The sequence below is a fragment of the Pongo abelii genome, chromosome 3 (genome assembly GCF_028885655.2).
Source record: "Pongo abelii isolate AG06213 chromosome 3, NHGRI_mPonAbe1-v2.0_pri, whole genome shotgun sequence".
Lineage (NCBI taxonomy): Eukaryota > Metazoa > Chordata > Mammalia > Primates > Hominidae > Pongo > Pongo abelii.
In genome coordinates this window covers 128103009-128129505 of record NC_071988.2, presented here as the reverse complement: position 1 = coordinate 128129505, position 26497 = coordinate 128103009, and the positions used below count along the sequence as shown (strand labels likewise).

At 37.8% G+C, this 26497-nt stretch overlaps 1 long non-coding RNA gene across 1 annotated transcript; it reads right to left on the bottom strand.

Annotated features, from left to right (window-relative positions):
- On the bottom strand, nucleotides 1–25933 carry LOC134761355 (uncharacterized). Its single transcript, XR_010139880.1, has 4 exons — nucleotides 25803–25933; nucleotides 24855–24944; nucleotides 4370–4446; nucleotides 1–223 (listed from the first exon to the last, which is right to left on the bottom strand). It is a non-coding gene; the product is annotated as an uncharacterized LOC134761355 (long non-coding RNA).
- Between the last annotated feature and the right edge of the window lie 564 nt (nucleotides 25934–26497).

Here is a 26497-nt window from a genome sequence, read left to right as displayed (position 1 = left end):
TTTGTTAGTTCTGCTCAACCAGACTTTACTCAGCAGAACGTGGACACATTTTGATTAGGCATCTTTGATACATTTGTCAACTCTTCCTTCAGTTCTGGGACTGTTGATCCCTGCCTGTGTATTACCATCCATCACCCCTGTTCTTCAAAATGAACATATTTTGAAGAATTATGCCACCTAAGAAAAGTTACTCTGCTTCTTCTGTCAAGGGCCAAGAAAAGATCTGTAAGCCAGAAAAGAGGATTAGAGAGAAAGAAGAGAAAAATATTTGCTGTCACTGTTGAATGATAATCAGAACAAAGTACACATAAATAACATCTGAGGTTGAACTACTCTGGAAGGAAACGATATTGACCAAGTGAAAAGTGAGATCACTTAGTTGTCATATACGTCTCAATAGTTTTAAAATAATTTTAGAGAAACCGTTACTGAAAGGCAGCAAGGCAAGAATGCTTGGCAAATTGTTGGAGGTGCTTTATGCTTGCTTTGCTGTCATTAGTGCTTTTAATAACTGACTGGCCCGTAATGAATCTAACTTAACTTCACCTTCAAATAAGGTTTTCTGCCCCCACCACCTCTGCACTTTGAACGAATGTAAAAAGGCGCTCTTGTCCTCAATAAGTATTCCCTCCCCAGTCTCAAAGATTGACAGCTCACTGTGCATGTCCTCCTGTGACCCAACTGAATTCATCTTTCCCAAGTCCTATAACACAGGGGAACATTCATTTTTTTTCTCCTATATTCTGTGCTTTTATTAGCAGGAAAGTTTATATTAAAGAGTTTTCCATTTGTAGAGAATTTTGCTACTTAAAAATAAGTTTTCTTTCAAGTAAAATTTAAAAATAATAATGCTGAGCACTTACCATTATACTTGTTCTGGTATAATTATTAATAATGCCCCTTTTTATCTTCAAATGCATCCCAGGTTGGGTGATCAATTAGGTGGTCACCATATTTATATAGCACCTACTAAGTGTTCTATGCAATTTACTTAAGTTAACTCATTTAATCTTCACAATATCTCAATAAGATAGGTGATGGGCAGGCATGGTGGACCATGCTTGTAGTCCCATTATTTTGGGAGGCCAAGATGGGAGGATCACTTGAGGCCAAGAGTCTAGACCAGCCTTGGCAACATAGCGAGACCCCATCTATAAAAAAATTCTTAAAAAATAGCCAGGCATGGTGGCAAATGCCTGTAGTCCTAGCTACTTGGAAGACTAAGGTGGGAGGATCACTTGAACCCAGGCAATCAAGGCTGCAGTGAACTATGATTGTGCCATTGATTCCCTCCAGCCTGGGAGACAGAGTGAGACACTGTCTTTATTAAAAAAAGGGTGGGGATGGTATTAATAGATTAACTGTTGCTATTGCATTTAATAGGTGGGTAAATCAAAGCACAGGGTGGTTAAGTAAATTGCCTAAGATGAAACAGAAATAAGCAGAGAAGATAGAATTCAAACTCAAGCAATCTGGTTCCATATATCTGCAGTCTTATTCCTCGTGCTATTTTGTACTGCATAAAGTCTGATATTTGTTCTGTTTTTCTCTTTTGATATATTTTTTAAAGTCGCTGTGGTCATAAAGACAACCTTTGAGTATCCCCTAGAAACAATTTGTACCCAAACTTAGGCCCCCAAAAGCTCTGGCACCTGGGGAGGTTTTGGTCCAAACCTTCGAAATTGGTCATCTGAATAAGAACCTTAGTAAATGGAAAAAGAAAGGTATGAAAGAAAGAATGGGGTGGGAGAGGGAAGAAGAAAGGCACAAGTACCTTCATCAGACATCATTGCAGGAAACCAAGGATATATCCTCCCTGGAGCCATGTTGTAAAAAATGGGTGGTGGAAATCAGAGAAGAGGGTGAGTTGACATTTGGAATTTGGATACGACTGAATTGCACAGCAAAAAGAAAGATTCTCATGTTTAGGTAAAGATTATGATGTTTGAGCCAGGAAAGCATTCACTACAACAAGATACTTTATAAATCTGACTTTTAAAACAAAAGGAGAGAGAGCTCTGCTTTCACTCCCACCACTGGAAGCCAAGGCCATATTTCTCAGTCTCTGTCAAGAAACACCCAAATATGTCAGCTCTGAGGTCTTGAGTCTCTTAAACCTGTTGCAGAAAGACAGATTCATATCCAGAGACTTGTGTGAAGAGGACTTTGCAGTTTCTTTAAACTTGATCCAAGGAAGAATGAGTGCTATTCTGTTTCACTGAAATTCTTATCTTAGCCTCTTGAGCTCACATTTCCAGACTGCTTTGGAAGTGTTTCTGTAGATACTTAAAAGTCCAAGAAAGGCATGATGTCCTCTATTTTTCTCTAAGTCATATCTTCCCAAATCCTAATATACTGTTACAATTCAGTGTCCCCAGTTAATGTAAATAAAATAACACCACAATTATGTCTTAAAATGTTAGATATAATTTATTCAGGAGTATATAGCTTTTCAGTTTTATTTTAAACAATCCTATTTTGTGTATTTTTTAATAAATATTTTGTCTGATTTTTCTTCCTTGCCAGATTCAGTACAATTATTAATAATAACTGACAAGCGCATGGCACTGTGCTTGGAATTCAAACTTATTCTTAAACTTTAGACTTCATATTACCTTTTCAACACAATCATGAGGTGTGTTGAAGGTCAAGACCACCCCTGGGATTGGTGATTTGCTAGAAAGACTCATGGACTTCAGTATATAGTCATATTCATGGCTATGATTTATTACAACAAAAAGATACACTGAAAAATCAGCAAAGAGAAAAGGCACATGGGGTGAAGTCTGGGGGAAACCAGGAATGAGATTCTAGAATCGTCTCCCATTGGAACCACACAGGACATGCTTAAGTCCCCCATAATAAGTTGTGACAAGTGTGAAATATCTACCAGGGAAGCTTGTTAGAGACTCAGCACCAAAGTTTTTGTTTGGGGCTAGTCATGTAAGCACCCTCTGCCTGGCACATACACAAATTCCAGACTCCCAGTAGGGAAGGAGGAGTTCAGCACAAACCATATTGCTTGTACGAGCATTTTTGGCACAGTGAGACACTCTCATGAGGAAATGGTGGGAATTCTTTTGAAATCCAAGTTTTCAGATGCCAGGCAAGGGCCAATTTTGTAAGTACCCTTTCTAAGGATAGTAGTCAGGCTTGCTATGTTAACTCTTTTCTGCACATGTCTCAGAGTTTGGTTTTTCCACAGGTAAAAGTAACTTAAATAATTCAAATTATTTTCTCATAAACACGAGTTTATGGTTGGAACAAACTCCACTTATCCTATCTCCCAATCCAATATTTTTTCCAGTAGGTTATACAACTGTTCAGGAAAGTATCTCATATCTGAGTAATTAAGACTGTTCCAAATAAATTGAAGTGACTGATAATCAAGGGTGCAATTCTAGCTTTTTGTCCTTTATATATGAACTGGAAATAATAATGCCTTCTAAATTAGCCCTTTTCATTAAAACTTGCAACAATGATGGAAATATCTGGCAATCTATACTGTTCAGCACAGTAGCCCCTAGTAATATGTGACTATTGAGCACTTGAAATGTGGCTAGTGTGAATGAGAAACTACTTAATTTTGTTTATTTTTAATGAATTTTAATTTCAATAGCCACCTGTGGCTAGTAGCTACCTAATGAAAGCACAGCCTCAGATAACTTAACTTACTTCATTAAAGCTAAGTACACTAAGATTCTTAGGTTGAATAGTTCCTGGAACACCAGAGTTACCTTCTGATTTCTTGAGGGCCAAACCAATACCACAATATGGTCCCACAAATGTTTTGATATCTTGTGGTCTTAATCCAAACTTACAAAGTTTATTCAGAATAAAGAATATTCCATCACCATCAACTAGATTGTTTCTTATTAAGCATTATTTTTAAAATAACCTAGTGTATGGAGGTTGGCAATTGTTCATCTGCACAAATGGTACTGATTGACAGTCCTCAGGAAAAGGTGCCTGCCATTTTGTAAATATCAGCTCACATATCTTTACAGTTACTGGTAGTTATGCCAGAAAAGAGAGAAGGGAGAAAAGGCAAGAGCAGTAAAAGTATTTAATGAAACAGATAATAAATTTTAATTTACTCCAAATATTGTGTTTGGCAAATATAGTTTTACAATATTATATTGCAAAACTACGGTAGAAAATAATTTTGTTTATATGCAAAGCATAATAAAAGATGATAGCATATCAAGTAAGCAGGATCATTTTTTAAATATTAGTCAAAGCTCCATTTTTATTTTCTATGCCAATGTAAAAAATCACAAATTTTTCTTCAAGTTAGAAACCAAAAACAAAGGAATGACATCGTATGGCATATTCACTACTCCTGCATGGTATTATAAATCACACTCACTTTCCAAAAAAAGACTTCCTTAGCCCTGTTGGAAATGCTTCTGACATCAACCTCAAATTCTTTCTTATATTTTGTCTCTGGTTCAAAATGCAGAAGAGAAAAATAAAAACAAAATGGAGAAACTGAAGGTAAAAGAAAGGGCCTAAGATTGTTCTTCTGAGATTATTCTTCCTCACCAGAGTGAGGAAATGTTTCTATGAAAAAATATAGAAATATTGGTAGTGGAAAACAGGACTTCCAAAACTTATGAAGTGAATTTGGTAGCCTAAGGAGTAAATAAACTGAAGTTTACATAATGCAATATATTTTTAAGGGAGAGGAAGGAAAAATTATACAAATTAATGTTCACCCTATTGGTGCTAAGTTTGCTAATAACTGCAGTAGGGAATAAGAATAAAAAGGGAAAACATGACTAAATGTATTTTATTCTATGTATTCTTAAAGCCCTACAAAACAATATTACTCACATGAAAAATACTTTCTTACTAATTTTTCAGTATAGAAAGTGGCATTCAAAACTAGGAAGTTCAATTGTAATGACAGTCAAGTGGAATTTCATTTCTCACAGATGTAACACAATAGCATGTGGTATTAAAACCCAGAAATCTATGACAAGTGTTAGAAAAGCTGAGGTTAAAACCAAAATTCTTTACGGCAGAATTATTTAGAATATTTAATATGTTCCCATGTATTGTAAATACTCAAGAGAGATATTTGAGTATCATTCCTTGGTGAACTTTTATGGGTAAATAACTATATTTTTTCCTTTGGAGTATATTCAAGGACTAGTGTTCTACAAGAAACATTTTGGAAAACATTGTTCTTATTTAATAGTTCCAAATCATTTTCATTGCAAAAGACTTACAGCATCCTTTCTCATTTGCTGTATCTGGATATATTATCACAGAAGAAAAGTAAACATACAGCTAAGAAAGCTGTTGCATGTGTCCCTGAATGAAAACTTGCCCTATTAATTATGAGTTGGAAATCACTTAATGTTTTCAGCATGGCCAATGACTAAAAAAAGAACCTTTTATTTGTAACAGTAGATAGTCTGATCCATAGCCATTAGGAGTGTGATATGGTTTGGCTCTGTGTCTCCACCCAAATCTCACCTTGAATTGTAATCCCCATAATCTCCATAATCCCCATGTGTCAAGGCAGAGACCAGGTGGCAGTAATTGAATCATAGGGGCAGTTTCCCCCATGCTGTTTTCATGTTAGTGAGTGAGTTCTCACAAGATCTGATGGTTTTGTAAGTGTCTAGCATTTCCCCTGCTTGTACTCACCCTCTCTCCTTCCTCCCTGTGAAGAGGTGCCTTCCACTATAATTTTCAGTTCCCTGAGGCTTCCCCAGCCATGTTGAACTGTGAGTCAATTAAACCTCTTTTCTTTATAAATCACTCAGTCTCAGGTATTTCTTTGTAGCAGCATGAGAATGAACTAATACAGTAAATTGATACCACAGAGAGTGGGGTGCTGCTATAAAGATACCCAAAAATGTGGAAGTGACCTTGGAACTGGGCAGCAGGCAGAGATTGGAACAGTTTGGAGGGCTCAGAAGAAGACAGGAAGTTGTGGGAAAGTTTGGAACTTCCTAGAGACTTGCTGAATGCCTGTGAACAAAATGCTGATAGTAATATGGACAATAAAGTTCAGACTTAGGTGGTCTCAGATGGAGATGAGGAACTTCCTGGGAACTGGAGTAAAGGTGACTCTTGCTATGCTTTAACAAAGAGACTGGCAGAATTGTGCCCCTGCCCTGGAGATTTGTGAAACATTGAACTTGAGAGAGATTATTTAAGGTATCTGGCAGAACAAATTTCTAAGCAGCAAAGTGTTCAAGAGGAAGCAGAGCATAAAAGTTTGGAAAATTTGCAGGCTGACAACGGTATAGAAAAGAAAACCCATTTTCTGGGGAGAAATGCAAGCCGGTTGCAGAACCTTGCATAAATAATAAGGAGTTGAATGTTAATCATCAAGACAGAGGGGAAAATGTCTCCAAGGCATGTCAGAGAACTTCATGGCAGCCCCTCCCACCGCAGGCCTAGAGGCCTATTAGGGAAAAATTGTTTCCTGGGGTGGGCCCACGGTCCCCCTGCTCTGTGCAGCCTTGGGACAAGGTGATCTGCATCCCAGCTGCTTCAGCTCCAGCCCTGGGTAAAAGGGGCTAAGGTACAGCTCAGGCCATTGTTTCAAAGGGTGCAAGCCCCAAGCCTTGGCAGCTTCCATGTGGTGTTTGGCCTGCAGGTGCACAGAAGTAAAGAACTGAGGTTTGGGAACCTCCACCTAGATTTCAGAGGATGTATGGAAATGCCTGGAGGTCCAGGCAGAAGTTTGTTGCAGGGGTGGAGCTCTCATGGAGAACATCTGCTAGGACAGGGCAGAAGGGAAATGTGGGGTCAGATCCCCCACACAGAGTTCCCACTGGTGCACTGCCTAGTGGAGTTGTGAGAAGAGGGCCACCATCCTCCAAACCCCAGAATGGCACATCCACTGACAGCTGGCATGGTGCACCTGGAAAAGCCACAGGCACTCATGCCAGCCTGTGAAAGCAACTGGGAGGGGGGCTATACCCTGCAAAGCAGAGCTGCCTAAGGCCATGGGAGCCCACCACTTTCATCAGGGTGATATGGATGTGAGACATGAAGTCAAAAGAGATCATTTTGGAACTTTAAGGCTTAACGACTGCCCTACTAGATCTCAGACTTGCATGGGGCCTGCAGCCCCTTTGTTTTGGCCAATTTCTCCCATTTTGAACAGGTGTATTTACCCAATGCCTGTACCTCCATTGTATCTAGGAAGTAACTAACTTGCTTTCGATTTTACAGGATCCTAAGTGAAAGGGACTTGCCTAGTCTCAGATGAGACTTTGAATTTGGACTTTTGGGTTAATATTGAAATGATTTAAGACTTTGCGGGACTGTTGAAAGGGCATGATTGTGTCTTGGAATGTGAAGACAGGAGGTTTGGGAGGGACCAGGGCTGGAATGATACGGTTTGGCTCTGGGTCCCCACCCAAATCTCACCTTGAATTGTAATAATCCCCATGTATCAAGGGCAGGACCAGGTGGAGGTAATTGGATCATGGGGGCCATTTCCCCCATGCTGTTCTCATGATAGTGAGTGAGTTCTTACAGATCTGATGGTTTTATAAGCATCTGGCATTTCCCCTGCTGTCACCCATTCTCTGTCCTCTGAAGAGTCGCCTTCCAGCATGGTTTTCAGCTTCCTGAGGCTTCCCCAGCCATGTGGAACTGTGAGTCAATTAAACCTCTTTTCTATAAATTACCCAGTCTCAGGTATTTCTTCATAGCAGCAGGAGAATGAACTAATACAGAACCTGACAACATTTTCTGCCCAATCTACAAAATCAAAAAATATGGCAATAATTGCTTATAAATGACTGTGACATATGTAAATTATGTAAAGAGGTCCTGATAGATACATCATGTGTGGCAGAAACTGAAAAACTGTTTACTAAATCATTTCCCCTTTTGCATATTTAGAAAACTAGGATACATTTTCCATTTTCCTTTGCATTTGTGTATCATCTGACTAATTTCTAACCAATTAAATGTGGATAAAATAATGTATATAATTTGTAGGGTTGGCCAAATGATCACACACTCTCTTCCTTAATTTACCAATAGGAGATGACACCCAGAAAGGCCTTGGAAAACATGAGTTAAACAAGTCTCCCTCAGCCTGGGTCCCTGAATGTTTGCTCCCTCTAATTTTGTGTGGAGCAGAATCCACCATCTATAACCACCATCTCTTATTGAACTTTATATGAAAAAGAGAGAAATAATTTTATTAAGTCACTGAGATCTCCGGGTTATTCTGTTTATAGTATCTAGCACTACTTTAATGACCAAAGAAGGGTATGGGGTTGTTTGGACAAAACAGTAGCCTTGCTGAATTTAATTAAATTTCTTTTAAATTTTACCACATATTTTAATTTTTTTTATCATGCTTCATATCTCTGTTTACTTATTGTTCATATCTTTGGAGAGGCAATGAGAAAAAAGCAATGCATGTGGAGTGAGAAAGCCTGCCTTTTGATCTCAACTACTTGCTAGCTGTGATTTTGAGTATGTGACTTTCACTTAACTGTCTGTCCCTGAATCATCTTTGACAGCTTGATTCCCTTTTCTAAAACACACTAACCTCCCCACCTCCCACCACCTTCACACACACACCTCACCCACATACACATTCCTAATGCATCCATTATGCTCTTTTGGACCTTTGACTCAGACCACATCTCCTGGGCCATAAAACAAACCACAACAAATTCAAAAGAATTTAAGTAATATGGAATGTAACTTTTGACCATAATGAAATCACACAAAAGATGAAAAAATGAAGGTCAACAGGAAAATCTCCAAACACGCAGAAATTAAACAACATACCTCTAAATGATTCATCAGTCAAAGAGAAATTGTCAAAGGAAATTTTTTAATGCATATCATTGAATAAAAATGAAAAAACATCATATCAAAGTATGTGAGATGCAGCTAAGCCAGTAGTCAGGGAGCTATTTATAGCACTAAGTAAGTACATTAAAAACAAACAAAGGTCACAGTTTAATAATCTAAGTTTCACTTCAAAAAACTAGAAAAGAAAGAGCAATGTAAAGCTGAAACAAATAGTGGTAAAGAAATTTTATAAATAAGAGCAGAAATAAATACAATTGAAAATAGGTAAAACTAGAGGTAATCAATAAAACTAAGAGCTGGTTCTTTAAAAAGGATCAAAAAATTGATAAACCTGTAGCAAGACTGACAAAATAAAAAAGAGAAGATTCAAATTACCAATATTAAAAATGAAATGAGTGACGTTATTATAAATCTTGCAGCTATTAAATGAATAATATGGGAATACCAAGAATGACATTATGCTCATACATTTGACTACTTAGAAGAAATGAACTAATTTATTGAAAACCACAAATTACTAAAACTTAGCCAATATGAAATACATAATCTGACTAGTTTTATAAACATTAGATAATAAATTGAATTTGTAATTAAAAAGCTCCCAAGAAAGTAACTTTTATTCCAGATGGTTTCACTAGAGATTCTATCAAACATTTAGAGAAAAATTAACACCAATTTTACACAGTCTCTTCTGGAAGATAGAAGAGAGAACACTTCCCAACTCATTTTACAAGGATAGTGTTACTATGTACAAAAAGCAGACCAAAAAAGGTAAAAAAAAAAAAGTTATTGATCAATATCTCTTGTGAACTTACACATTAAAACAAATTATCAGCAAAGTAAATCTGAAAATGTATAGGAAGAATTAGGCTGGTTGCGATGGCTCACACCTATAATCCCAGCACTTTGGGAGGCTGGGGTAGGTGGATCACTTGAGCCCAGTAGTTCGAGACCAGCCTGCACAATATGGTGAAACCCTGTCTCTACAAAAAAATAAAAATAAAAAATTAGCCGGGCATGGTGGTGCACGCCTGTGGTTCCAGCTATGCTGGAGGCCGAGGTGGGAGTATGGCTTGAGCCCAGGAGACAATAAGCCATGATCACACCACTGCACTCCAGTCTGGGTGACAGAGCTAGTCCCAAAAGAAAAAGAGAAAAAAAGAAAAAGAAAAGAAAAGAAAAAGAGAAAGAGAAAGAGAAAGAAATGAAATGAAATGAAAAGAAAAGAAAGGGAGCGATAGAGGGAGGGAGGGAAGGAAGGAAGCAGAAAGAAAGAAAGAAAGAAAGAAAGAAAGAAAGAAAGAAAGAAAAAGAAAGAAAGAAAGAGAAAGAGAAGAGAAGGAGGGAGGGAGGGAGGAAGGAAGGAAGGAAGGAAGGAAGGAAGGAAGGAAGGAAGAAGGAAGGAAGGAAGGAAGAAGGAAGGAAGGAAGGAAGGAAAGAAGGAAGGAAGGAAGGGATTATACACTATCACCAAATGGGATTTATTCCAGGTATGCAAGACTGGTTCAACATTCAAAAATTAATCACTGTAACCTGGTTACAACAAGGTAAATTCAAAAGATCATATAATTATATAACCTTATTATATGCAGAAAAGGCATTTGATAGAATCCAACACCCATTAATCATAAAAACTGCCAGTCAAGTCAAGAATAAAGGGATTTTCCCTCAACTTGATAAAGAGAATCTAAAAAATGCTAGGTCATACTTAATGGTGAAAGACAGAATGTTTTTTCCCTAAAATCGGGTACATAGGAAGGATCTCTGTTTCACCACTCTTATTCAACGTAATACCGCAAATTCCAGCCACCACAGTAAGGCAAGATAATGAATAAAAGATGTGCATATTAAAAAGAAAAAGATAAAACTGTTTCAATTTGCACATGACTTAACTGTTCACATAGAAAATCTCAAGAACTCTACTAAAAATGCTCATATAGACCTATGGATATCATCTAAAACTATCTTCTAGATACAGAGATACTAGCAAATAGCCCTTCCCTTTACCCTTCCTCTTGTCCCTCTTCCACCATCCCAGTGACTAAGTATAGGACTATGCCTAGCTCCAAAAGGTGGATTAACAAAGGTCACTCCCAGAAGACAGTTCTCATTAAAAACTAACAAAAGGACATTCATAAAGGGATTGTTTTACTACTCTACTTTTAACACACTTTGAGCATTAGGACTTGTTTATCCTTTAATACCCAACAATATTAATAAAAATCCACATATAGAGCAATGATTAGACCAACTGAACTAGTGTAAATGATGCGCATAGAACCCTTCTCCCTGCATACTTCCTAGAAATACTAGATGTTTCAAATAGGACATAAGTTTTCCACTCTATACACAGTAGCATTGAATAAATGATGCATATATATAACACAGGTTATAATTTGAAAGTGTTTTCTAAAAATAAACATTATGGCCTAAAACCCTTCCCCTTTCTACTTTATCAACCCAGTGGACAGGTATAAACATCTGTAGTACTTAGAGGGGATTTTAACAATTACACTTCTGTATTTTCAGTAACCGTCTTCCCTGTGAATTTCAACACAAAGTGTACTCCCATGTATTACTTTACTGACTGTCCTTTTGTCACACACTGACAACCTCTGTAACATCTAGAAAGACTAGATGTTGTAAATTAGGACTTGTTTGTTTGCTTATATACACTACATACACAGCACTGTAAAAGGAAATGCAGACATAAGAGCCAATGGTCACTTGTGCTTCGCCATAAACACACTGGTACAAAACTCTTTGCACTTTCTACTCCTCCTTCCTCCTTGAACCAGCACAAATATGTGTACTGATCAGAGAAGTGGTTTGATTAATTTTTAAAAGACAATATTTCATGTGAATCAAAAGGATATCTGCAAAGTGTGTTATTCACTACCTCTATTTTTAACAATTTTGTGCACTTCTAAACATCTGGAAAGACTGAATGTTTTAAATAAGGACTTCAGTTTGTCCACAGTATACAAAGTAGTGTTGAGTAAACCTGTGTTTATTGTGGACAAAGCTCATTATTTTGCAACATCTAAGCTTTATAAATGTCCTGAGGTGACAATGTAGGTTAAAAAGTAGAGCTAGTGAATTAGCAATTTATAAATATATTTTTGTTATAATTGATAGAAAAGATGCACCTTGGACATGAAATTGTTAAACCACTTCTGAGCAGTGTATATCAAGACTTGCTCACTAGGTTGGCAGCAGAAGGGCACAAGGACATATAAAGGGAAAAATGTATACAGATGTATATATATTTACATTTTGACAATAGCCATTGATGTATGTGCAATTCTTTTGGCTGTGCTATGGGAATAGGTTAAGTAATTCAATGACAACACACCTTCTTGCTAATATTTTAATTGTATAGATTTGCTAATGAATTCTCTAAGAAACATTATACTTAATGTATTTTGTTGCTGTATGTTTCATTATATATATACACACACATACATATACATATTTTTTTTTTTTTTGTCAAAACAGGGTTTCTCCATGTTGGCCAGGTTGGTCTCAAACTCCTGGCCTCAAGTTGAGCCACCTGCCTCAGCATCCCAAAGTTCTTGGATTACAGGTTACATCTCACTTTAAATTGAGCATTAAGGGAATGTGGTATTTAAATCAGAACTCTGCCAATGCTTTTATCTACAGGCATGTTGTCATTTTTGTCGTCTATGAAATTTTGGCCCAAGGAAGGCAGGATTACATTTTTTTTCTAAAATAGGTATAGTTGGTGAGTTGGTGCAGTGTATTCTTGGCTATCGAAATACTCATATAGCTTTGGGATTTCAAATTGGTAAATGTTCATGATGTGTGAAAAAGCATGATACATACTGTATGATCTCAATCCCATAAAATAGGATATTTTGTCTACATACACACAGGACAGAAGGACATGTCAAACTGTAGACCACTTGTTATCATGGAGGACTTTGTTCTTTGCCTCTTGTGTTTTTCAGTTTCCTGAAATGCACATATTAACTTTTAAAAAACAAATTTAAAAAAAAAAAAAAGAAAACCCCAAAAGCTTTACAGAAAAAAAAATTCATTTAGCAAGGTTGCCGAATACAATATCAACACACACACACAAAGTGTATATTTCTGTTAATGAATTAACATTGAAAAGAAGAAAATCAAAATTTAAAACAGAATACTATTTCTAATCATTCCAAAGAAATGAAATACTAAAGTATACACTGAACAAACCTGTATAAAAATTATATGCTGAAAATTACAAAACACTAATGTAAAAAATCAAAAAAGTACTAAATAAATGAAGAGATACACCATATTCATGGATTTGAAGGCTCACATAATAAAGATGTCAATTCTTCCCCAAACTGATCTATAGGCTTAATGTAATTCCTATCAAAGTCCCAGCAAGGTTTTGGCACACACAGCCAAGCTTGTTCTCAATCATGACAAAAAAAAAAAGTGGGAGGGAATACTCTGACATTTAGGCTTTCCATATAGCTACAGCTAAGAATGACAGTGCAGTATTGACGGTTGGATAAACATGTAGATCAACAGAACAGAACAGAGAACTCAGATCCACACAAATTTTTTTTTACAATGGTGCAAAAATAATTCAAAGGGGAAAAAACAGTCTTTTCAACAAATGGTGCTGGAGCAATTGATAGGCAGAAAAATGAACCTAATCTAAACCTCACACCTATAAAAAATTAATTGAAAGTATATAATGCTCTTATATTTAAAATGTTATATTATAAAACTTGTCAAAAAAAAGCATGAAAAAATCTTCAGGACCCAGGGTTAAGCAAGAGGTTTTTAGACTTTACACCAAAAGGACACTCCAAAAAGGAAAACTTGTTAATGAGTTCTCATCAAAATTAAAAATGTCAGTCGTGTAAAAGACCATAAAAATAGGATGAAAAGACAAGCTACAGACTGGGAGAAAATATTTGCAAACCACATGTCTGACAAAAGAATAGTATCCAGAATATACAAAGAATTATGAACACTCAATTGTAAAAGAAAAAAAATTAACAATCCAACTAGAAAATGCGCAAGAGACATAAACTGGCATTTCACCAGAGGATATATAGATGATAAATAAGTATATGAAAAAATGTGCAGCATGATTAGCCATTAGGAAAATCCAAATTAAAACTACAATGAAATACCACTACACACCTATGAGAATAGCTAAAATAAAAATTACTGACAAGACTAAACACTGGCAAGGATGTGGAGAAACTGGATCACTCATACATTGTTCATATGTATGAATGGGAAAGTAAAATGGTGCAGTTACTCTTAAAAGGTTAAGCAATTTCTTATGAAATAAAATGTGTACTTACTATATAAACTAGAAATTTCACTCTTGGGCATTTATTACAGATAAATGAAAATTTATATTCACACAGAAAACCTACACATGAATGTTCATTGCAGTTTTATTTTTAATAGTTAAAAAGTAGATGCCGGGCACAGTGGCTCATGCCTGTAAGCCCAGCACTTTGGGAGGCCAACGCGGGCAGATAACAAGGTCAGGAGATTGAAACCTTCCTGGCTAACATGGTGAAACCCCGTCTCTACTAAAAATAAAAATAAAAAATTAGCCAGGCATGGTGGCATGCACCTGTAGTCCCAGCTACTTGGTAGTCCCAGCTACTCGGTAGTCCCAGCTACTCGTGAGGCTGAGGCAGGAGAATCAGTTGAACCCAGGAAGTGGAGGTTGCAATGAGCCGAGATTGTGCCACTGCACTCCAGCATGGGTGAAAGAGTGAGACTCCGTCTCAAAAAAAAAAAAAAAAAAGGTAGAAAAAACTCTGATATTATTTTACAAGTGAATGGTCAACAAACTGTGGTACATCGATACCACGTAATATTACTCAGTGATAGAAAAGAATGAACTAGTGATACTTGCAACAACTTAGATGAATCTTGAGAGTTTATGCTGAGCAATAAAAAATAAGCCCAAAAGATTATATACTGTATAATTTCAAATACACATACATGTATTTATGCATATACATCTATATATGGATATATATTTTTTTAAATGATAAAATTTTAGAAAAAGAGAGTATATTAATGGTTGCTAGGGTTTACGGACGGAATTGGGTAGGGGTGAGAGAAGAAAGGGGTCAGGAAAGGATGAGAGCAAAGCAGGTATAGTTATTAAAGAACAGCCAACAGGAGGGATCCTAGTAATGGCGGAATGGTTCTGTATCTTGATAGTGGTGAGGGATACATGAACATACACGTGTGATAAAATTATATAAAATTAAATGCACCCACACACACACAAATGAATACAAGTAAAACTGGTCAAATTTAAATAAGATCAGTGGATTGTATCCATATCAACAATATCCCAGTTGTGATATTGTGTCATAATTTTGCAAGATGTTACCACTGGGTAAAGGGTACATGGACTTACTAAGTTTTATTTCTTACAATTGTATGTAAATCTACAAATTTCTTTTAGCTTTTTTTTTTTTTAATGGAGTTTCATTCTTGTTGCCTGGGCTGGAGTGCAATGGTGCAATCTCAGCTCACTGCAACCTCCGCCTCCCAGGTTCAAGCAATTCTCCTGTCTCAGCCTCCCAAGTAGCTGGGATTACAGGTATGCACCACCGTGCCTGGCTAATTTTTTTTTTTTCGTATTTTTAGTAGAGACAGGGTTTCACCATGTTGGCTAGACTGGTCTTGAACTCCTGACCTCAGGTGATCCACCCGCCTCGGCCTCCCAAAGTTCTGCAATTACAGGTGTGAGCAACTGTGTCCAGCCAATCTACAAATTTCTTAATCAAAATTTCAATTCATAAAAAGCACTATCTTGTTACTAATAGTCACTGTTACTCTACCACCAAATCAGCAACACCTAGACTGACCAACCATCTCAGTTTGGCTAAGACTAAGGGATTTCCTGGGGTGCAGCACTTTCTGTTTTAAGACCGGGGTAATCCCTATGTAAAAAACCCTAAATATTCCATGCACAAAATACAAATAAATAACGTTAGCGATAATGATCAAATGCAGCAAAGCAGCAGGATACAAAATCAACTGAAAAAATCAGTTGTGTGTCCATGCACTAGCAATGAACAATCTAAAAATGAAATTAAGAAAACAATTCCCTATATAATAGCATTAAAAAGAATAAAATACTGGCTGGGCACGGTAGCTCACACCTGTAATCCCAGTACTTTGGGAGGCCGAGGCTGATCGATCACCTGAGGTCAGGAGTTCCAGACAAGCCTGGCCAACGTGGTGAAATCCTGTCTGTACTAAAAATACAAAAAATTAGCTGGGTGTGGTGGCACATGACTGTAATCCCAGCTACTCGGGAGGCTGAGGCAGGAGAATTGCTTGAACCTAGGAGGCTGAGGTTGCAGTGAGCTGAGATCATGCCACTGCACTCCAGCCTGGGTGACAGAGTGAGACCCTGTCTCGATAATAATAATAAAATACTTAGGAATAAATTTAACCAAGAAGGTGAAAGATATACACTGAAAACCAGAAAACCTTGCTTAAAGAAATTAAAGAAGACAGATAAATGGAATATATCTGATACTGATAGATTGAAAGAACTGATACTGTTAAAATGTCCTTACTACCCAAAGCAATCTACAGATTGAATGTAATTCTTATCAAATCCCAATGGCATTTTTTTGCAGAAATATAAAAAAAATCTATTCTAAAATTCACATAGAATCTCGAGGAATACCAAATAGCCAAGATAATTTTAGACAAGAAGAACAAAGTTGGAGTACTCACACTTCTGATTTCAAAGCACATTACAAAGCTACAGTAATCAAAACAGCATAGTGTTTGCATAAGACAGATACACAAACCCAATATAACAAAATAGAGAGCCTAGAAATAAGTCTTTTCTTGTGTATGGTCAAATGATTTTAAACAAGGGTGCCAAGACTACTCAATTGGGAAAGGACAGTCTCTTTGACAAATGGTGTTGGGAATACTGGATATCCACATGCAAAAGAATGAGGTTGGACCCTTAGCCAGCACCATATACGAGAATTAACTATTTGCAACCTTCCCTGGCCTCCACCTTTCTCCAGAAAGAGCTAGGTAGACAATCCTTCCTCTTTACTCTCTGAACTTATGGAGATGGTAACTTTGTTTTTCAATAAAAATACAGACAGACAGAGATAGATAAACAGATAAATAAATAATCTCCTACTGGACTGTGAACTCTTACAGGAAGAAGAGTCTTTATTGCTCATGTTTGTATTACCAGTTCACAAAATGATTGTTGAATGAATAAGTATATGAATTGAGGCAAATTAGAACCAAAGTATCAAAAATAAGTAGAATTTCCTCTATAAAGGATTTTCCACATCTACCTCTAGATATAACAACTACTCTTACATACTCTATCTTCTATGACAAGTAAGGTAAGTTTTAGAGGATCTCAAGGCTAATTTTCCGAGATGCATTTCATAGAGCAAATATATGGCTGGACACAGCTGGATGAACAAACTGGACTCTTCTCACCCTTCCCTGCCCCATCCTGTGACAAAAATTGTAATGTTGTACCTTCTCCTTTGCCTACATTTTCCTTCCACATTCTGTAAAATGATTAGACCATATTATGAATTAATCACTTTCCAAATTTCCTGTTCTTAAAAAATTAAAAAGTGTGGTTTCAGTTAGAAAAAACAACAGAAAAAAATTGTCTCATTTTTTACAAAAGTTGAATATGAGTTTAAAATTTCTTATGATCAAATTCTATAAACAGAAAAGTTATTCCTTCAGGGCTCAGGGCTTACATTCTGCCTCTGAATCAGGTTAGAATTAATGGCTAGTGTTTTTTCTTAATCCTATAGAATTATTTCTTTAAATGACATGCTATTAGACTCTTACCAGCCAGATCTTAGGTGAGGACTTTTTAAATTTCACAATCTGATAATAAAATGGAATTATAAAAAAGATTCAATTTGGAGTTTTTTATTTAACTCCCTATTAAAAATGTGTAAAATCACTTTTTTCTTTTGTTAAACTTTAGAAAAGGTACCAGAATTTTTGCTTGATACATAACATAATGAATATATCAAGGCCAATGGTATCAGAGAAATATGATTATAAACCTAAAACCTACCCCAAATCTCAAATCTATAAATTGCAAATCTACCACTAATTAGCTGTTGACCCCAAGGAAATTTATTCACCTTAGTTGGACCTCTATTTCTTCATCAATAAAATATATTTGATAATATCAATAATATTATTATGAAAAGCGCTATAGTACACATAAAGCATATAGCACAGTGCTTAGCACAATAGATGAATATTACATTTTATTAAATTTTACTAAGACTCATGTACCGGGAACTAAATTTCCTAATAAAAAAATGACTAACAGAAATAAACTGTCAACAGCTGAAACAGGGATGAATATATTATGTGCCATTTTTGTTTTATCTTGACATAAATTGGCTGAAATAGTGCCATGTAGTCAATACTAATTTTTTTATTACCACTGTTTTAAAAATAACTGACAGAATATTTTAGTTTACATGTCAAGAGGAAAAACCAACTGGCTATTCAAAGTGACTGTCATGTTTCCAAACTGTATTTTAAAAGCCTATCCAATTTGAATTTGCATTTTATTCATTTTGTTTTAGAGCACAAAAGTAAAAGCTTTAATATAATCAGTAACAACTCTCTTTCGAGCCCAAAATTACTGTCCTTTGCCTTCTTGTATTACAGCAAAAGTTTATTAACTTTTCAGGCTCTTGAGTGTACTGGATATATTGCCAATACTGGCCTCAAAAATAGTCTGCTTCAGTTTGTTCCTTAATATTAACACATGATAATGATAAACCTGGGGAGTAGGGGGATAGAGAGAGAGAGAGAGCGAGAGAAACAGCCCTAGAGAAATTTGGTGGATTTCTTGACCTTACTTTGGCAACTTGAAAAGAAAACTTTGGGAGGGAGGAGCCAAGATGGCCGAATAGGAACAGATCCGGTCTACAGCTCCCAGCGCGAGCGACGCAGAAGACGGGTGATTTCTGCATTTCCATCTGAGGTACCGTGTTCATCTCACTAGGGAGTGCCAGACAGTGGGCGCAGGTCAGTGGGTGAGCGCACCGTGCGCCAGCCGAAGCAGGGGCGAGGCATTGCCTCACTCGGGAAGCGCAAGGGGTCAGGGAGTTCCCCTTCCAGAGGTGACAGACGGCACCTGGAAAATCGGGCCACTCCCACCCGAATACTGTGCTTTTCCGATGGGCTTAGGAAACGGTGCCCCGGGAGAGTATAGCCCGCACCTGGCTCAGAGGGTCCTACGCCCACGGAGTCTCGCTGATTGCTAGCACAGCAGTCTGAGATCAAGCAGCAAGTCGGCAGCGAGGCTGGGGGAGGGGCGCCCGCCATTGCCCAGGCTCGCTTAGGTAAACAAAGCAGCCTGGAAGCTTGAACTGGGTGGAGCCCACCACAGCTCAAGGAGGCCTGCCTGCCTCTGTAGGCTCCACCTCTGGGGGCAGGGCACAGACAAACAAAAAGACAGCAGTAACCTCTGCAGACTTAAATGTCCCTGTCTGACAGCTTTGAGGAGAGCAGTGGTTCTCCCAGCACGCAGCTGGAGATCTGAGAACGGGCTGACTGCCTCCTCAAGTGGGTCCCTGACCCCTGACCCCCGAGCAGCCTAACTGGGAGGCACCCCCCAGCAGGGGCAGACTGACACCTCACACTGCCGGCCAGGTACTCCAACAGACCTGCAGCTGAGGGTTCTGTCTGTTAGAAGGAAAACTAACAGAAAGGACATCCACACCAAAAACCCATCTGTACATCACCATCCTCAAAGACCAAAAGTAGATAAAACCACAAAGATGGGGAAAAAACAGAGCAGAAAAACTGGAAACTCTAAAAACCAGAGTACCTCTCCTCCTCCAAAGGAACGCAGTTCCTCACCAGCAACAGAACAAAGCTGGACGGAGAATGACTTTGACGAGCTGAGAGAAGAAGGCTTCAGACGATCAAATTACTCCGAGCTACGGGAGGATATTCAATCCAAAGGCAAAGAAGTTGAAAACTTTGAAAAAAATTTAGAAGAATGTATAACTAGAATAACCAATACAGAGAAGTGCTTAAAGGAGCTGATGGAGCTGAAAACCAAGGCTCGAGAACTACGTGAAGAATGCAGAAGCCTCAGGAGCCGATGCGATCAAATGGAAGAAAGGGTATCAGCCCTGGAAGATGAAATGAATGAAATGAAGCGAGAAGGGAAGTTTAGAGAAAAAAGAATAAAAAGAAACGAGCAAAGCCTCCAAGAAATGTGGGACTATGTGAAAAGACCAAATCTATGTCTGATTGGTGTACCTGAAAGTGATGGGGAGAATGGAATCAAGTTGGAAAACACTCTGCAGGATATTATCCCGGAGAACTTCCCCAATCTAGCAAGGCAGGCCAACATTCAGATTCAGGAAATACAAAGAACGCCACAAAGATACTCTTCGAGAAGAGCAACTCCAAGACACATAATTGTCAGATTCACCAAAGTTGAAATGAAGGAAAAAATGTTAAGGGCAGCCAGAGAGAAAGGACGGGTTACCATCAAAGGGAAGCCCATCAGACTAACAGCAGATCTCTCTGCAGAAACCCTACAAGCCAGAAGAGAGTGGGGGCCAATATTCAACATTCTTAAAGAAAAGAATTTTCAACCCAGAATTTCATATCCTGCCAAACTAAGCTTCATAAGTGAAGGAGAAATAAAATACGTTACAGACGAGCAAATGCTGAGAGATTTTGTCACCACCAGGCCTGCCCTAAAAGAGCTCTTGAAGGAAGCGCTAAACATGGAAAGGCACAACCGGTACCAGCCACTGCAAAATCATACCGAAATGTAAAGACCATTGAGACTAGGAAGAGACTGCATCAACTAACGAGCAAAACATCGAGCTAACATCATAATGACAGGATCAAATTCACACATAACAATATTAACTTTAAATGTAAATGGACTAAATGGTCCAATTAAAAGACACAGACTGGCAAATTGGATAAAGACTCAAGACCCATCAGTGTGCTGTATTCAGGAAACCCATCTCACGTGCAGAGACACACATAGGTTCAAAATAAAAGGATGGAGGAAGATCTACCAAGCAAATGGAAAACAAAAAAAGGCAGGGGTTGCAATCCTAGTCTCTGATAAAACAGACTTTAAACCAACAAAGATCAAAAGAGACAAAGAAGGCCATTACATAATGGTAAAGGGATTAATTCAACAAGAAGAGCTAACTATCCTAAATATATATGCACCCAATACAGGAGCACCCAGATTCATAAAGCAAGTCCTGAGTGACCTACAAAGAGACTTAGACTCCCACACATTAATAATGGGAGACTTTAACACCCCACTGTCAACATTAGACAGATCAACGAGACAGAAAGTCAACAAGGATACCCAGGAATTGAACTCAGCTCTGCACCAAGCAGACCTAATAGACATCTACAGAACTCTCCACCCCAAATCAACAGAATATACATTTTTTTCAGCACCACACCACACCTATTCCAAAATTGACCATATCCTTGGAAGTAAAGCTCTCCTCAATAAATGTAAAAGAACAGAAATTGTAACAAACTGTCTCTCAGATCACAGTGCAATCAAGCTAGAACTCAGGATTAAGAATCTCACTCAAAACCGCTCAACTACGTGGAAACTGAACAACCTGCTCCTGAATGACTACTGGGTACATAACGAAATGAAGGCAGAAATAAAGATGTTCTTTGAAACCAACAAGAACCAAGACACAACATACCAGAATCTCTGGGATGCATTCAAAGCAGTGTGTAGAGGGAAATTTATAGCACTAAATGCCCACAAGAGAAAGCAGGAAAGATCCAAAATTGACACCCTAACATCACAATTAAAAGAACTAGAAAAGCAAGAGCAAACACATTCAAAAGCTAGCAGAAGGCAAGAAATAACTAAAATCAGAGCAGAACTGAAGGAAATAGAGACACAAAAAACCCTTCAAAAAATAAATGAATCCAGGAGCTGGTTTTTTGAAAGGATCAACAAAATTGATAGACCGCTAGCAAGATTAATAAAGAAAAAAAGAGAGAAGAATCAAATAGATGCAATAAAAAATGATAAAGGGGATATCACCACCGATCCCACAGAAATACAAACTACCATCAGAGAATATTACAAACACCTCTATGCAAATAAACTAGAAAATCTAGAAGAAATGGATAAATTCCTCAACACATACACCCTCCCAAGACTAAACCAAGAAGAAGTTCAATCTCCGAATAGACCAATAACAGGAGCTGAAATTATGGCAATAATCAATAGCTTACCAACCAAAAAAAGTCCAGGACCAGATGGGTTCACAGCCGAATTCTACCAGAGGTACAAGGAGGAGCTGGTACCATTCCTTCTGAAACTATTCCAATCAATAGAAAAAGAGGGAATCCTCCCTAACTCATTTTATGAGGCCAGCATCATCCTGATACCAAAGCCTGGCAGAGACACAACAAAAAAAGAGAATTTTAGACCAATATCCTTGATGAACATTGATGCAAAAATCCTCAATAAAATACTGGCAAACAGAATCCAGCAGCACATCAAAAAGCTTATCCACCATGATCAAGTGGGCTTCATCCCTGGGATGCAAGGCTGGTTCAATATACGCAAATCAATAAATGTAATCCAGCATATAAACAGAACCAAAGACAAAAACCACATGATTATCTCAATAGATGCAGAAAAGGCCTTTGACAAAATTCAACAACCCTTCATGCTAAAAATTCTCAATAAATTAGGAATTGATGGGACGTATCTCAAAATAATAAGAGCTATTTATGACAAACCCACAGCCAATATCATACTGAATGGGCAAAAACTGAAAGCATTCCCTTTGAAAACTGGCACAAGACAGGGATGCCCTCTCTCGCCACTTCTATTCAACATAGTGTTGGAAGTTCTGGCCAGGGCAATTAGGCAGGAGAAGGAAATCAAGGGTATTCAATTAGGAAAAGAGGAAGTCAAATTGTCCCTGTTTGCAGATGACATGATAGTATATCTAGAAAACCCCATTGTCTCAGCCCAAAATCTCCTTAAGGTGATAAGCAACTTCAGCAAAGTCTCAGGATACAAAATCAATGTGCAAAAATCACAAGCATTCTTATACATCAATAACAGACAAACAGAGAGCCAAATCATGAGTGAACTCCCATTCACAATTGCTTCAAAGAGAATAAAATACCTAGGAATCCAACTTACAAGGGATGTGAAAGACCTCTTCAAGGAGAACTACAAACCACTGCTCAAGGAAATAAAAGAGGATACAAACAAATGGAAGAACATTCCATGCTCATGGGTAGGAAGAATCAATATCATGAAAATGGCCATCCTTCCCAAGGTAATTTACAGATTCAATGCCATCCCCATCAAGCTACCAGTGACTTTCTTCACAGAATTGGAAAAAACTACTTTAAAGTTCATCTGGAACCAAAAAAGAGCCCGCATCGCCAAGTCAATCCTAAGCCAAAAGAACAAAGCTGGAGGCATCACGCTACCTGACTTCAAACTATACTACAAGGCTACAGTAACCAAAACAGCATGGTACTGGTACCAAAACAGAGATGTAGATCAATGGAACAGAACAGAGCCGTCAGAAATAATGCCACATATCTACAACCATCTGATCTTTGACAAACCTGAGAAAAACAAGAAATGGGGAAAGGATTCCCTATTTAATAAATGGTGCTGGGAAAACTGGCTAGCCATATGTAGAAAGCTGAAACTGGATCCCTTCCTTACACCTTATACAAAAATCAATTCAAGATGGATTAAAGACTTAAATGTTAGACCTAAAACCATAAAAACCCTAGAAGAAAACCTAGGCAATACCATTCAGGACATAGGCATGGGCAAGGACTTCATGTCTAAAACACCAAAAGCAATGGCAACAAAAGCCAAAATTGACAAATGGGATCTAATTAAACTAAAGAGCTTCTGCACAGCAAAGGAAACTACCATCAGAGTGAACAGGCAACCTACAAAATGGGAGAAAATTTTTGCAACCTACTCATCTGACAAAGGGCTAATATCCAGAATCTACAATGAACTCCAACAAATTTACAAGAAAAAAACAAACAACCCCATCAAAAAGTGGGCGAAGGACATGAACAGACACTTCTCAAAAGAAGACATTTATGCAGCCAAAAGACACATGAAAAAATGCTCACCATCACTGGCCATCAGAGAAATGCAAATCAAAACCACAATGAGATACCATCTCACACCAGTTAGAATGGCGATCATTAAAAAGTCAGGAAACAACAGGTGCTGGAGAGGATGTGGAGAAATAGGAACACTTTTACACTGTTGGTGGGACTGTAAACTAGTTCAACCCTTGTGGAAGTCAGTGTGGCGATTCCTCAGGGATCTAGAACTAGAAATTCCATTCGACCCAGCCATCCCATTACTGGGTATATACCCAAAGGGCTATAAATCATGCTGCTATAAAGACACATGCACGCGTATGTTTATTGCCGCATTATTCACAATAGCAAAGACTTGGAACCAACCCAAATGTCCAACAATGATAGACTGGATTAAGAAAATGTGGCACATCTACACCATGGAATACTATGCAGCCATAAGAAATGATGAGTTCATGTCCTTTGTAGGGACATGGATGAAATTGGAAATCATCATTCTCAGTAAACTATCGCAAGAACAAAAAACCAAACACCGCATATTCTCACTCATAGGTGGGAATTGAACAATGAGAACACATGGACACAGGAAGGGGAACATTACACTTCAGGGACTGTTGTGGGTTGGGGGGAGGGGGGAGGGATAACATTGGGAGATATACCTAATGCTAGATGACGAGTTGGTGGGTGCAGTGCACCAGCATGGCACATGTATACATATGTAACTTACCTGCACATTGGGCACATGTACCATAAAACCTAAAGTATAATAATAATAATAATAATAATAATTACAATAAAAGAAAAAAAAAAAAAAAAAAAAAAAGAAACGAAAACTTTGGGGATTTGAAGTTTTGTTCCAGGGAACTTACGTGTGCTGAGGCTGATACTTGGGATTCTGAGCCATTCCCTCCAGCAGTTAAATATGTTTGAAGAATTGTGGCTCTCTCATGACACAACAACTTTAAAAAATAAAGAGAAACAGGATTTTAACTAAATAAGAAAATATTTACTACTCATTTTTAAGAAAAGGAAGTGTTTTGAAATAATCTTGAAAAACAACTGTATATCAAATTATTTATTTTTTACAAAGAATTCCACACTATCATTCTGTCAGAGAAGTGATAGTTCTCTTTAGGATAAGTGGAAGCATAGCTACTTGGTGTCAAATATCTACAAATACGCTATTAAAAATCAGATTGTCAGAGCTCATTAGTTAGGGTCCTACTTCTCTAACATGAAGTTCTATATTTGTTTTCTACCAGTAATACTTTCTCTCCTTCAATGCTTCCGGAGCTACAGAAAGAATAAAACATGTACAAGACCAGGACTCTGTCATTAACCTCTAATACATCCTAAAAACACATTATAAATATCTGTCTTTTATTTTGCATGTGCATAGCAGACCTGAATCCCAAGAGAGTAGAAGGCACATAACAGGGAACACACATGCACAAATCCTCTAAAATATGTTTACAACCACACTATCATTCCACCATTTTTACTGCAACTCTTGGAACACCTTCAGTCCAAACCCTGGTGTAGTCATAGGCGTAATTCCATGTTAAACTTTGTTCCAAAACCAGATATGGCAGTGTTGGCTCCTAACTAGTTGTTCTAGTTACATATATTCCCATGAAATGCTGGTATTCCACTAGCTAAGTGGATCCAAATGCTTCAGAAAGTATTGAATTTTTTTTCAGGTCAGAGGAGTAGGGGGAGAACTGCTAACAAATAGAATTTTCTCTATGTTTCACATTCCTCAGCTGTTTTTTCATATACCTTTGGAAACTAATATTTATCTACTGTGATATTCTCACCATATTGATCCTTTTAGCAGTTTCTGGAATAAGCTACATTTTCTTTTATACTTCTTCATCTTTGCACACACTATTCCCTTTCCCCAAAATGTTCTATTTTCCTTTCTTATTTTCCCACCCTTTCTTGTTCTAGTAAAATCCTTCCCATTCTTCAAGTGACAGAATAGATGCTGTTTTACCCCAGCCTCCTTTTCTGACCAAACCCTTCATCACCACAAGTGTGGTTCAGCTATCTGTCTCAGATGTTCATTGGACCGGATGTATCTGTATATTGCAGCATGATTCTTCTGTGATGTTACTACCTGCTTACTGCGGTTTTCAACAGATGGCAAGCTCCAAGGTGATACTGAGGAGTGGTGTCCTCAAGAGCTATTTATATAATACAGTCACTCAGTCATGTGATACAGTGGTCTTTTAAGAGAGATTTGTTGGGCCAGGCAGGGTGGCTCATGCCTGTAATCCCAGCATTTTGGGAGGCCGAGGCGGGCAGATCACGAGGTCAGGAGTTCAAGACAAACCTGAAGTACATGGTGAAACCCTGTCTCTACTAAAAATACAAAAATTAGCCGGGCATGTTGGGACACGCCTGTAATCCCAGCTACTCAGGAAGCTGAGGCAGGAGAATTGCTTGAATCCGGGAGGCGGAGGTTGCAGGGAGCCAAGATTGCACCACTGCACTACAGCCTGGGCGACAG